This window comes from Elaeis guineensis, chromosome 5 (assembly GCF_000442705.2).
Source record: "Elaeis guineensis isolate ETL-2024a chromosome 5, EG11, whole genome shotgun sequence".
Taxonomy (NCBI): domain Eukaryota; kingdom Viridiplantae; phylum Streptophyta; class Magnoliopsida; order Arecales; family Arecaceae; genus Elaeis; species Elaeis guineensis.
This window is the reverse complement of record NC_025997.2, coordinates 33,926,879-33,941,182: the sequence shown is the minus strand read 5'-3', so window position 1 is coordinate 33,941,182 and position 14,304 is coordinate 33,926,879.

Sequence of the window (14,304 nt, the reverse complement as noted above, 5' to 3'; positions counted from 1 at the left end):
TAATCCGCTCTAATGGTGATTCTTATTTGTTGCACAATGTTATAATTACTATAGAGAATGTAGAATTAAATCAGAATATCATGTATTACTGGAGGAGCTATTTATTTGACCTGAAGGGCACTGATAGTTCCATGATGTGGCAGAGTGGTTTTTTTTGGAGGGAATGCACCACATCATTGTGTTTTTGGAGGGAAATCTCCCACGAAAGGTCATGCTCTTATTCCAAAGAGAGAATAAAGCTCCTACACAGAAGAAAAATATGTTGCTTGCTACATAAACAGAAAAGAAGAGAAGAGTTATCTTGAGGTCATGGATAGTGCATCCCCATCTGTTATCATCCCCATATGTTATTGTGGGGATAGTGCATCATTGAAGTGGACAGAGGCCAATCCAGGAAGAAGATTTTTTGGGTGCAAGAGCTACGGAGTGAATCTTTGGCTTTCTTTTCACCTTTCTTTGGATGATTGAATCATGTACTGAAAGATTCTTTGATTCACAAAGCATTTGACATCTTTTTCCTTTTTATTTCAGCAATTTGGTGCATATGGGTATTTTGCTTGGTATGACCCCCCAGTCGGTGATCATGAGAGACAGCTTCTTGTAGGGCTACTACGTAAAATAAGATGAATAGAGATGGAAGTTGCAGCCGAAAGAAGATGGAAAAAATAGTTCAAATTATGTTGTTTACTTTCTGGCATTTGCACAGGTGTTTTTTTTGTGTTTTATGGTATGTCTTCCTAATTGCCTAGCCAGAAATAAAACTTGATAAGGGCTGTGATGGCAATGTTTCTAACAATAGAGTTTTTTTGATATAGTACTTTAGCTAATATAATACTATTTATAGTTGCAATAATAGCTTTGTAATGATATCAAAAACCTGTATTTAATTGCTACTTTTATAAATTTGAATTGTTGCTTTTTGTTCAATATCTTTTCTGTTAACCCCAAGGATTGATTTTGATGAATAACAAAATGTTTGAGTATATATTTTGGACTAATAATTTTTTTAAGACTATGTTTCAAAAAAGTTGTAGAGTGTCAAAAGAGTAATTTTCAAAAATATAATAAAAAATAAATAAATAATCTGAAAGCTTTTAAGTGTGGCATACATCTAAAATAAAGTTGGAGAAGGGTATCCAAAGATTGAAATTGAAAAACTTTTCAAATAAAAAAAGTCTACAAAAAGTTCAGTAGAGGACACCTTGAGTCGACTCAAGTTGAAATAGTGAGCAAAAAATAGCATTAGCACATAGCATTTTTCAACCGGCATGTCCTCGAGTCGACTTAAATTTGAGCTGAGTTAACTCGAATGAAGAATGACAGAACTATAATTTTTAAGATGAACCAAACGACAACTCGAGTCGACTCGAATTGCTTGAATTGAAGTTATAGAAAAAAGACAGAAAGACATATTTTTGGAAAAATGAACTCGAAGGCCATTCGAGTCAACTCAAGCCCAATCTGAGTTGACTTGAGTTCCAATGGCTAGTTTTACAGAAATTTTAGAATGATCCAAAAATACTTCTAACAGCTATTTTTTGAATTCCAATAGCTAGAAATGACTTTATGAGGTTTCCAATAGTGGTTTAAAGTCTCTAACAACATTTTAAAGTGATAAGATAAGAGAATCAAAGTAAGAAAGGCAAAATCAAGAGCAAAAGTCCAAAAATATTAAAAAGAGAGCATTCACTTTCTAACCACTTGAAACATCAAATCAAGAGATTTTCTTCAACAAGAAGACAATCTCATCTGCTCAAAAGCTTCCACAAAAGAAGATTCAAGAGCCTCATTGATATTTTTGCTCATTAAAAGAGTTTTTTATTTTCAATTATTGTTTTACTTTTGTCTTTATTGTAAATAACTTCAATAGGGGTTTGAAGCTAGGGGATAGGCCTATCCAAGACTGAAAATTGGATTGTGAGCTAAGGGTTGGCTTGTTTGTTGGTTTGTGATTGGTGATGCAGTATAAAACCAACTGAATTTTAGATAGTAAGTCCAAAAAACTATCCTACTGTAATCTTGGATAGATTATAGTAAACTTCCCAAATAGATTTTGGGGAGTGAACGTAGGTGCAAAGGGCACCGAATTACTATATATCATGTGTGTTTGTGCTTATATTCTTCTTTCTAGGTTTCTTTGCATTTATATTTCTATATACTTGAATTCTGTACTTATCAATACTTCACTAATTTTTAAAATAGCACATTACTTGTTTAAATTTTAAAAAACCCAATTCACCCCCCCCCCCTCTTGGATTATCTTATTGGGCAACAAGTGGTATCAGAGTCTGGTACTCACTTGCATTTGATTTAACAATCAAGATTTAAGATCAAATAGCAACCTAAATGAGTGCGTCCCTTGTCGAAGGATAATCAACCAACTATCCATCTTTGTTCAATGGAACAAACTACATTTATTGAAAAGCACGCATGTGCACTTACATTCAAGCACTTAATTATCAACTTTAGAGAGTTATAATCAAAGGCCCACACACTCCCACAATCAAAGTAGATGGTAGTGAAATTCCCAAATCTAAAGAGGATTGGGATGAGCATGACATGAGAATGATAAAATTAAATGCTAAGGCCATGAATGTTCTATATTGTGCATTAGATCTTAATGAGTTTAATAGAATTTCTACATGTGCATCAGCTTAGAAGATTTGGGATGGATTAGATGTCATCTATGAGGGTACCAATCAAGTAAAAGAGTCCAAAATAAATATGCTTGTGCACAAATATGAATTGTTTAAAATAGAAGCAAATAAATCTATTTCTGAAATATTTATTAGATTCACTAATATTATAAATGGTGTGAAAAGCTTGAAAAAATCTTATACTAATAGTGAGCTTATTAGCAAAATTCTTAGGTCACTTTTGAAGACTTGGAAAATGAAGGTCACCACCATTTAAGAAGCCAAGGACCTCAATAAGCTACCATTGGAAGAACTCCTTGGGTCTTTAATGACTCATGAGTTAACTATGAGACAAAATCTGAAGGAAGAAACCCGAAAGAAGAGGACCATAGCTATCAAGACAACAACCTCCAAGGATGATGATAGTGAAAAATTCAATGAAGAAGTGGATATTGAGGATGTATGGCCAAGACATCACCACCACAAGACCTTTTCGATACCACTCGAGTTACAGGCAGGAAGAAAGAAGAAAACAAAATAGAGACACAAATCAAGTATGGCCCAAGCACTACCTCCATGAGGCATGCAAGCTTCACTAGGAAAAAAATAATACAAGAGGAGAATACCCACTCTCAACTCTCTGTATACACACCTCTCTCAACTAGAAGTTACCCTCACAAAAGCTCTCTCAAAAATCTCTCTAAGAGACCCTCTGACAGAACTGCTAGTACTAGGATCCTCGATGCCCCTAGATGCTTTCTGAGGAGTAAACCACTACATCATGCCACTCTGCAGCTGCTCTACTTGATGTTCTGCTCTGCCCCTGATCCTTTATCGGTGCTCTGCAGTATCTGCTCTATCTGTTGCGCACACTCAATACTCTATCGAACTTCTTCAGGCGGCTCAAGCCTCCCATGTACTGATGCCTCCACTCACAGCTCTCTACCACTCTCACTATATGTTCTCAGTTCTGTTCACCCATAAAGCCTCTTAAAGGTCCTAAAACCCAGCTCAGATCGAAATCAAACTCTAGATCAGACCCCTATAGCTTTTTGGCTATCCAATCGTGCCTCAAATCAGAAATAGGCCATTGGATCGCATCCCATCACTACTCTGCATGTCCTCCGATCACCTGGAATGGCTCACAGCCATTGGATCTTGACTGCAAGCCCTGCAAGCTGTCCAATCGCACCTCATCCATGAGAGCCGCCATAAGTTGTGAGAAACCAGCCCAAAATGCCCGTTGGTTCAGCATACACAACATAAAACATGGTGTGAAATGCTGTCGGTCCATGCATGGGGCGTGGACCACATGAAGGCACTGGGCTGTGCCTGTGGGTCCGCTTGGTCGGGCCCACGGACGCCTGCATTGGGCCAAGCCCATGCGCACCCTCATTGGGCCGTGTGCCCACGGTCGGCCCGCATGCTGGGCCAGGCCTAGCTCGCACACCTATGGGCTTGCCAGCCCTATGGGCCCATCGATCGTCTATTGGCCCTACCAGCCCACCTCCTCGCCTTCTTTCTCGCATATCTTTTCCATCTGGATTTTGTTTGGGCTATTCTTAGGTTCATTAGATTTCGTTTATCATCTTGGATGTCATTCTGGGCTTTTTATAGATTGAATCTCGAGACATATTTTTTAACAATCTCCTCTTCGACTCGATATTCAACCTCCATCTGACTTTGAGAGCTTTTGGATCCTCTCGCCCCATGCCCTGGAACAATCTTCTGCTACTCATGGATGGACAAACATGGGAGTCAAACCAAACTGCTCAATTCCATCTCCATCATATAATATACACACCTTACAGCATCTCCTAATCTGAGACCTGCTCAAGGTAGCCTCCGCACGACATTGCACATCCTCCTCTCAAGTCTTCCATCTCATGCCCGATCCATCTCCATCTAGAGCTCCACCTTGCACTGGACTCCCACTGGCATCCTCCATGTAGATGGGTCTTTCTTGTACAAGAGAGCATCAATCAACCCTTCATGGTTGATCTCCATCTTGATTGTACCTATCTTCTCCATTTTCAATCTTGATCACCACCACTGCAACCTACACCTGGTACCAACCCAGCTATGATACCAATTGTTGGAGATGTCTGGCAAGGATAGTACCACCACAAGACCTTTTTGATACCACTCAGGTTGTAGGTAGGAAGAAAGAAGAAAACAAAATAGGGACATAAATCAAGTATATGGAACAGCCTAAGCGTTGCCTCCATGGAGCATGCAAGCTTCACTAAGAAAGAAACAATACAAGAGAAGAATATCCACTCTTAACTCTCTATATACACACCTATCTCAACTAGAAGCTAACCTCACTAAAGCTCTCTCAAAAGTCCTCCTAAGAGATCCTTTCACAGGCCTGCCAGTATCAAGATCCTCAATGCCCCTAGATGCTTTCTATGGAGCAAACCGCTATATCATGCCCCTCCGTAGCTGCTCTACTATGCCCCCAATCTCCTGGCAGTGCTCTATAGTATCTGCTCTGCCTGCTGCGCACACTCGGCACTCTACCAGACTCCTTTCGATGGTTGCTCGAGCCTCCCATGCATTGATGCCTCCATGCACGGCTCTCTGCCGCTCTCACTGCATGTTCTCAATTCTGTTCATCCACAAAACCTCTTAAAGACCCTAAAATCTAGCTCAAATCGAAATCAAACTTTGAATCAGACTCCTATAGCTTTCTGGCCATCCGATCACACCTCAGATTAGAAATTAGCTATTGGATCGTACCCCATCATGATCCTGCATGTCCTCTGATCACCTGAAATGGCTCACAATCGTTAGATCTTGACCGCAAGCCCTGCAGGCCATCCGATCATGGTCTGGTCCACAAGAGCCACCGTGAGCTATGAGAAACTAGCCTAAAATGCCTATCGGTCCACCATACACCATATGAAATGCGGTGTGAAATACCGTCAATCCACGCATGGGGCATGGACCACGTGAAGGTGCTGGGTTGCACCAATGCATCCATTGGGTCGGGCCCACGTGCACCTGTGCTTGGCCGCACGTCCGCAGCCTGCCCATGCATGCTTGAGTGCTGGGCTTGGGCCTAGCCCGCACATCTATAGGCCCACCAACCTTGTGGACCCCTCTGCTGTTCGTGGGCCCTACTAGCCCACTTTCTCACTTTCTTTTGTACATATTTTCTCTATCTGAACTCCATTTGGACTGCTCTTAGGTTTGTTGAACTCCGTTCGTCATCTTGGATCTCGTTCTAGGCTTCTTATGGATTGAATCTCGAAACATATTTCCTAACAGAAGAAGAAGATGATTTGGCACTAATGGCAAGAAAGTTCAAGAGATTCATGAAAAGGAATTAGCAAAATTTTAAGAGAAGGACACTCAAAGGAGAACCAAACAAAGATAGGAAGAGGGAGAAAGATAAGAAATTTCCCATATACTTTGAATGCAAGAAGTCCGATCACTTCAAAATGGACTATCCTCTTCTCAAGAAATCAAGCAAGAAGGTCAAGAAGAAGGCAATGATGGCAATATAGAGTGATAGTGAGGACTCAAGATTCGATAAAGAAGCATAAGAAGTTGCCAACCTATGCTTAATGGCTCATCAAGAGGAGGTAAATGCTAAAACTTCCATGGATTTTACTTTTGAAGAGTTACAAGAGGCATTTACAGATCTTTTGACTAAATTTAATAAAATAAGATTGACAAACAAACAACTGAAGAAGCAAAATTTTAATTTGATTCATGCAAAAGAAAAGATTTCTAAAAAACTTAGTTCACTAACTTGTGAAAATCAGAAATTGAATGATGAACTAAAGAAAATTAAACCATTTGTAGAAAAATTTGCTTATAGCTTAGAAAACTGTATATATTATTAAATGAACAAAAAGCTAATTTTAACAAAGCTGGATTAAGATTTAAACCCCAAAAGAACCAAAAATTACTAAAAAATCTGTTTGTTAAAGCTTCAACAAATCTTACTTCAAATATTTCATGCTATTGTTGTAGAAAAATTGGTCATAAATCTTATGCATGTGATTTCAAAAAAATAAATAAAAAAATAATTAAAATAATTTAGATTTCAAAAGAAACCATGAGTACTAACCCTAAAGGATCCAAGATGACTTGGGTACCTAAACATTCTACTTGATTTCCTTATGTAGGAGTATCTTGCAGCCCAGGAGGAGAAAAGGCTTTGGGATTTTAATAGTGGCTGCTCAAGGTATATCATGAGTGACAAATCTCAATTTGTCACTTTTGAACCTAAAGATGGAGGAGTGGTTATATTTGGAGATAATAAAAAGGAATGTATTATTGGTGTTGATAACATTCATATCACTCCTTCCACTTCTATTTAAAATATATTATTAATTGATAGATTGAAATATAATTTACTTAGTATTAACCAATTTTGTGATAAAAAATTTGAAGTAATTTTTAAATCTTTACTATGCATAGTATCTAATCCCAATAACAATGATATTATGTTCATTGGACATAGACATGGTGGATCTAGATGATCTACACATGAAGAATGGTCAATGTCTTGCAGCAATGGAAGCCAAAGTTAGTGAAAATAGTTGGTTGTGGCATTATAGATTAGGTCATGCTAGCATGAATTTACTTTCAAAACTTACTAAAAAAGATCTTGTTAAAGGCTTACTAAAATTAAATTTTGAAAAGGATCGGATTTGTGATGCTTGTCAACTTGAAAAACAAACTAAAAATATTTTTAAACCAAAAGGCATGGTTTCAATATCTAGATCTTTAGAGTTACTTCACATGGATTTATTTGGATCCACTAAAACCACAAGCTTAGGAAGTAAGAAATATAGGCTTGTAATTGCAAATGATTTTTCAAGATTTACTTGGATAATGTTTTTAACACAAAAAGATGAAGCATTTAAAGCATTTACCAAATTTTATCAAAAAGTTTCAAATGAAAAGAATACTTTCATTGTATGCATTCATAATGATCATGGCATCAAATTTAAAAATTAATATTTTTATAATGATAAAAGAATTGATCATAATTTTTCTGCATCTAGAACACCTCAACAAAATAACATGGTAGAAAGAAAAAATCATATGTTACACAAAATGGCATGCACTATGTTATGTGAAGGTAATTTACCTAGATATTTGTGGATGAAAGCTATTAATACTGCATGCTATATTTTAAATCATGTATTAATTAGACCTATTCTAAAAAAAACACCATATGAACTTTGGAAGGAAAGAAAACCAAATATAAACTACTTTCATATTTTTGGTTATAGATGTTTTATACTAAATAACGGAAAGGATAATTTAATAAAATTTGATGTCAAGTCGGATGAGGGTATCTTCTTAGGATACTCCACATCAAAGAAGACATATAGAGTCTTCAATAAGAGAACTCTCATTCTTGAAGAATCTATCCATGTAGTATTTGATGAATCTAATGAAAAATCTTCTAGAAAGGAAGATGTTTTAGATAAGGACACAGAAATTCTCTATAACAAGATGGATAGCCTCATGCTAAAAGATGATTCCCCTCAAAACAATGAAGAAGGTCCAAGTAAAGAGGATGAAGAAAAAAAGGATGAAGAGCCCACTCCAAGAGAAGAACTACCAAAGGAGTGGAGGTATGCACATGGACATCCTAAAGATCTTATTATCGGTGATCCATCACAAGAGATAAGAACTCGATCTTATCTTAGAAATATTAATAATTATTTAGTTTTTATGTCATAAATTAAATCTAAAATAATAGAAGAAGCTGAAAATGATCCTTATGGGATAAAATACTATGCAAAAAAAATTAAATCAATTCAAAAGAAATAAAGTTTGGACACTAGTTGCTAGACCTTATGATCATCCTATAATTAGAACTAAGTGGGTGTATAAAAATAAATTAGATGAACATGGCACCATTCTTAGAAACAAAGCTAAGTTAGTGGCTAAAGGATACAACCAAGAGGAAGGCATTGATTTTGATAAAACTTTTACCCCAGTAGCTAGATTAGAAGTAATTAGGCTACTACTTGCATTTGCATATTTTATAAATTTCAAATTGTATCAAATAGATGTTGAAAGTATATTTCTTAATAGGTATATAGCTAAGGAAGTGTATGTTGAACAACCATCAGATTTTAAAAATCATACATTTTCAAACCATGTCTTTAAACTACATAAAGCTTTATATGGACTAAAACAAGCCCCATGTGCATGGTATGAAAGGTTAAGTAAATTTTTATTAGATAATTAATTTACTAGAAAGAATGTTGATAAAACATTATTCTGAAAAAGAAAAGAAGATAATCTATTGGAGGTACAAATATATGTAGATGATATTATTTTTGGTGCTACTAACGAATCTTTTTGTCAAAAATTTACCAAACTAATGCAAGGTGAGTTCGAGATGAGCATGATGAGAGAGCTAATTTTTTTTTTTAAACTTCAAATCAAGCAAAGTAAAGAAGAAATCTCCATCAACCAAATAAAATATATAAAAAAAATACTCAAGAAATTTGGAGTGGAGACTTCATGACCCCTTGGCACATCAATGAGTCCCTCCTATAAGCTTGACAAAGATGAAAAGAAAAAGAAAGAAGATAATAAATTATATAAAGATATGATAGGCTCTCTACTCTATCTTACTGTAAGTAGGCCAAATATTATGTTTAGTATTTGCATGTGTGCTAGGTATCAATCGGATCCTAGGGAATCTCACTTACTTGTTATTAAAAGAATTTTTAAATACTTGTCTGGCACACTTAATGTAGGTTTATGGTATGATAGATTATTACATTTTGAGTTAATTGGATATTCTGATATTAATTTTGCTGGATATAAATTGAATAGAAAAAACACAAGTGGCACATGTCAATTTTTTAGAGTTAATTTCATTTCATGATATAGCAAGAAACAAAACTCAGTGGTATTATCTACGATCGAGGCTGAATATATTGCTGTGTAAAATTGTTGTACTCAAATCATGTGGATCAAACAACAACTTGAAGATTTTGATATTAAACTTAATAAAATTCCAATAAGATGTGATGATACGAGTACAATCAATTTAACTAATAATCTAATTCAACACTCAAAATCAAAATACATTAAAATAAGACATCATTTCATAAGAGATCATATTCAAAATGATGATGTAATGCTTGAATTTATATCCATAGATAAATAATTAACTGACATATTCACCAAACCCCTTAGTGAAAAAAAATTTAGCATTATTAGAAGAGATTCTGCTATCATTCAGATTCGATCTTATCCTCTTTGCCAAAACTAAATTGATCCAAACTTAAAATAATCAATTTTATCTACAAAACCATTGATTGACCTCTTTTGAAGACCCCCAAAGTTCTTGGTGCACTAAATGATCAATGAAACAATGATATGTTTCAGACTCATGCTCGAGTTGACTTGAACAAAAATTTGAGTGGACTCATGCTCGAGTCAACCCGACTGTCGAGGCCACAGGCATTTAAACAGACTCATGACCCCTCATTGTGCCCTAACTTCATCTCAAATCTCTGGGTGATGGTCCCTCCTCTTTTAAAACTCCCTCAAACAGTGTCCTCCACCATCCTTGCCCTCCATCACCTTGTCCTCACCCTCCATCTCCATTATTCCCTGATTTGTTGTGGATTTGAATGGAATGGTGTGGCAAAAGTGCAATGTACGGAAGGTTCCTTCGAGTCGGCTTATTGCATAGTGGGAATAGTGGAAGAAGGCAAGAATGGAATGAATAGAGTCTCAAGCAGCCGAATCTTTCCAACCTACTGTGCAACCCAAAGAGATTCAAGAAAATGAGCCAAATGAGGCCGAGGATCAAGGTATTGAAACCCCTCATCCTCCACAGCCCACTCCAATGGGAAAAATGGCAACTTGGACTATAGCAATGGGTAGAAAAATTGATTTTTCCTTCTTTGATAAGTATCATTTTCTCATTAGCAACTGAATTGAAGGAATGGGCTAGAAGGGATTTTGCACAATTGATATTCCTATGTATCCACATTTGGTTAGGAAATTCTAGGAAAACCTGAAAAGGAGAGCATATGAAGTAGTTTCAAATGTTAGAGGGGTCGAATTTGAAGTGTTCGAAAGTAGTCTAGCTCAGATTTTTGGATTATCTAGGAAAGAATTATTCCCGAAAGACTTGGAGATAAAAAGGAAGGATTAAGATTGATTGTGAGTAGGGATGATATTGAAGGAGATATTATTGCTAGTAGCCTTACCCTTGAAATGAGATTGTTGCATCACATAATAGGAGGGATCTTCATTCCAAAGCTAGGAAGGCATGATTTTGTGTTTGAAAGGGAGCTTATGGTGATGTATTACATTACGAAGGGGATGCCTCTAAATTTACCTAGTATAATAATGCATCAAATAAAAGAGGCAGCTGCAAAGGGGAAGATATGTTTGCCATATGGTATTGTGCTCACTAAGATTTTTGAGATAGTTGGAGTATCCTTAGAAAATAAACAGTTTAAGAAGTGATTGCTGTCATAGGTGGTCAAGAATAAAAACCAACTCAAACTATATAGATAGGGTGAGTCGGGATCGTTTCCACAGAGATCTAGGGCAATTACCTCTTTTTTTTTAGAAGAAATAAAAGAGAATTGATTGTAGAAGGATTAAAAGAAATAAAATAATAAAAATTTAATTAAAAGTATAAATTAATTTATGAAAGAAAATAATTCAAAAAAATTATCCAAAAATTTTGAATCCACCATGCAAATTAGATTTATTTTTTTCTTATATTACAATATTAATTCTTGTGATTAAGGTATTAGTATAGCTTATCTCTAAGGAATACGGACTGTATCAGTAGATCATAGCTCGTCCTGTTGGAGTATAAACTATCTAAATTCAATTACAAGATCTAAGGTTTAATCTCATATACTATGATCTATCTCTCCAAAGTACATACCGTATCCAGGGATCACAGCACGTCAATAGAGGGTATAGGCCGTATAGGCTGGATCAATACCTCAAAAAAAAATAAAAAAATATGAAATAAAAGTATAATTTTATTGTATAAAAATTAAATACAAGAAAAAAAATAAAAATTCGCTTACAGGCTTCATCATATTTTTAGATTTGAAGAGATTTAGCCACGCATCAAGCTCTCTAGCTCCATAATCTCCCAATATTTGATCCCTAAAGCTTTTTAATTTTTTTCTATTTTTTTTGCTTTTTTTCTAATTTTTTCCTTCTCCCAAAGCTTATTCCTGGACCTCCTATTTATAGGTGAATTTTTCATATTTTTTTGATAGGAAAAAGAGTCCTAAAACCCTTAGAAAATGTATTAAACCCATAAGAATATTCCTGATCGTCGGATGGAGCTTGGACCGCTCAGATCAGCCCAAAAATTAGCTTTTTTTTTCCTTATCAATGTTGGATTTGATTCTGACCATTTGATCATGCTTCAGATGAGATCTGAGCCATCGATCAGTGCTTCTGATCTCCTATTCAAAGTCAAAAGCATCCTCAACTGTCCGATTGTTTGATGGATAAAATTTCGATCGTTGGATCATGCAAAAGAGTCCTTTCAACCGACAACGAGTATGGACCATCGGATCTTTCTCAAAATCGATATCAACCATTGGATCACTCAAAAAAGGCTTCCACCATCCATAGACCGTGCCTGTGGACCGCGTGAGGTTTTCGATGGACTGTGCCCTGGCTCTGTGGACCGACCGGCTGGTCCACTGTGCATCGAAGGCTATTTTTAAGGTTTTTTAGGATATTTTGCCTCCATTTTTTGCTCCAATTTTTACCTGAAAAATAAAAAAAAAATACATTAAATTTTTTATTAATTTCTCAATATTTTGGTACTTAGATTCTCAATTAAATCGACATCTATTTTTTATAAATATGTTGTAATTTTATTTTTTTTAAAAATTATTTATTTTTATAAAAAAAATTAATTTATTTATGAAATTAGATTTTTAAGAAGATGTTAGCATCATAAATTATCAAAAATATCTTTAATAAATATAAAAATATATTACTTATCATACCTCCTAACTTGAACTTTGCTCATCCTTGAGTAAAGAAAAAATTTAGAATTAAGTATCATTTAATGTAAAATTTCAAATTTTACCAAATAATTTTCAAAAAAAAATTACTGATGTCCAGTAGAGTGTGAGTGAGGTATGACATTGAAGTATTAATACTAATCAATATGGGAGTTAAGCTAAGAACACTAAATATTTTTTGAATTTTTTTTAAATTATTTCTACCTTTATCTCTAAATCGTTAATCTTCATATGGACAGGTATATTGTTACTTCTATCCTTCATTTATTGATTTTTTTTTAATGTTGTATTGCTATTGAGTGTCTTAACCCTTTAAGCTTTCTGTTTGATCCATGTAGCGAGTTTTCAACCTATGACTCCTAAATCAGATGGCTTTAGGACACTAGGTATAGAATACCCCTCGGATTTACTTGCTCGAATCAAGCAGGCTACGAGTTAAAACTAGCTTTACAACAAAGCTTCTTTGCCCTTCATATCTTTTGACGTAAAACTCAATGCTTGCTTAGGCAAAGAGGCCTGGTTACTCAGCATAAAGTACTTAAAAATATTTTTTTTAAATATATAAAGAAATATATAGTTACTCTACACAAGTCCATAAGAAGTAAACTCTTCTTTGATGCTAGTAAAAAAATTTAAAAATATTCAAAAAAAATTATTTAAATTCTAAACTTAACTTCTTAATGAGTTTTCTTAATACTTGATCTCTCAATATCTCATAAACTCTCTAATTTATACATCAATTTTCTTTTAAAAATACTTGATTTAACTCGATTCTTAAGTATAATCAAGTGCTTAAATACTAAATACTAACTTACTTGAGAACTTAAAAAATTCAAAAATTTTTATTATTGTCCCCCCCAACTTAATCGACATTGTCCTCAATGGAGTAAAAAAATTAAAGCAAAAGGTGCATAAAAAGAGAAAGAAAAGGAGAGATATCACTTGATCCAGAAGCTTTTTTCAAAATTGGTGCCCCCCCCATCTTAGCCAATATTGCCTTCAAATTCCTACAAAAGATACGAAGCAAGCATTGATTAACCTAAACATAATGCAAAAGAAAGTAAAAGCAAAAACTGGAACTGGGTTGCCTCCCACAAAGTGCTAAGTTTTAAGTCTTCAGCCAGACCAGATTATTGACAGGCTCTTCCATACAGAGCGATCCTTTATTCCTAAAAAAAATGAAGATTATTTAGAAAAAAAAATTTGGGTTGCTTTCCAAAAAGTGCTAAGTTTAACATCTTCAGCCAGACGCTAAAAGAATGTCTATCCCATTCCTGCCTGAATCTTAACATGAGTCTGTAATTCTCTATATGATTCAGACTCTTCCTCAAGGTATTTTCTACTTGAGATCATTATATGACTCATTCTCCTGATAACTAACAATTCTTTCTTTATAATTAGATCTAGGTATAACTTAAGTACTAGTCAGAGTTTTAAGAGATCTAGATCTATATACTCGATGTGCTGAGGAAGTATTTCTGGATCTCCTATTGTTGTCTCTTTCTTTTTAAGCAGAGGTTCAATCAGTGTCACGAGGGGTTCAACAATTAATTTTGGGTTTAGCTGAGTGTAATGGTCACTAGGTGTGGATACCTCATTATTATCAACTTCGGGTATCTCCTCCAGTTTCTCAGACCTGAATGTTCTCA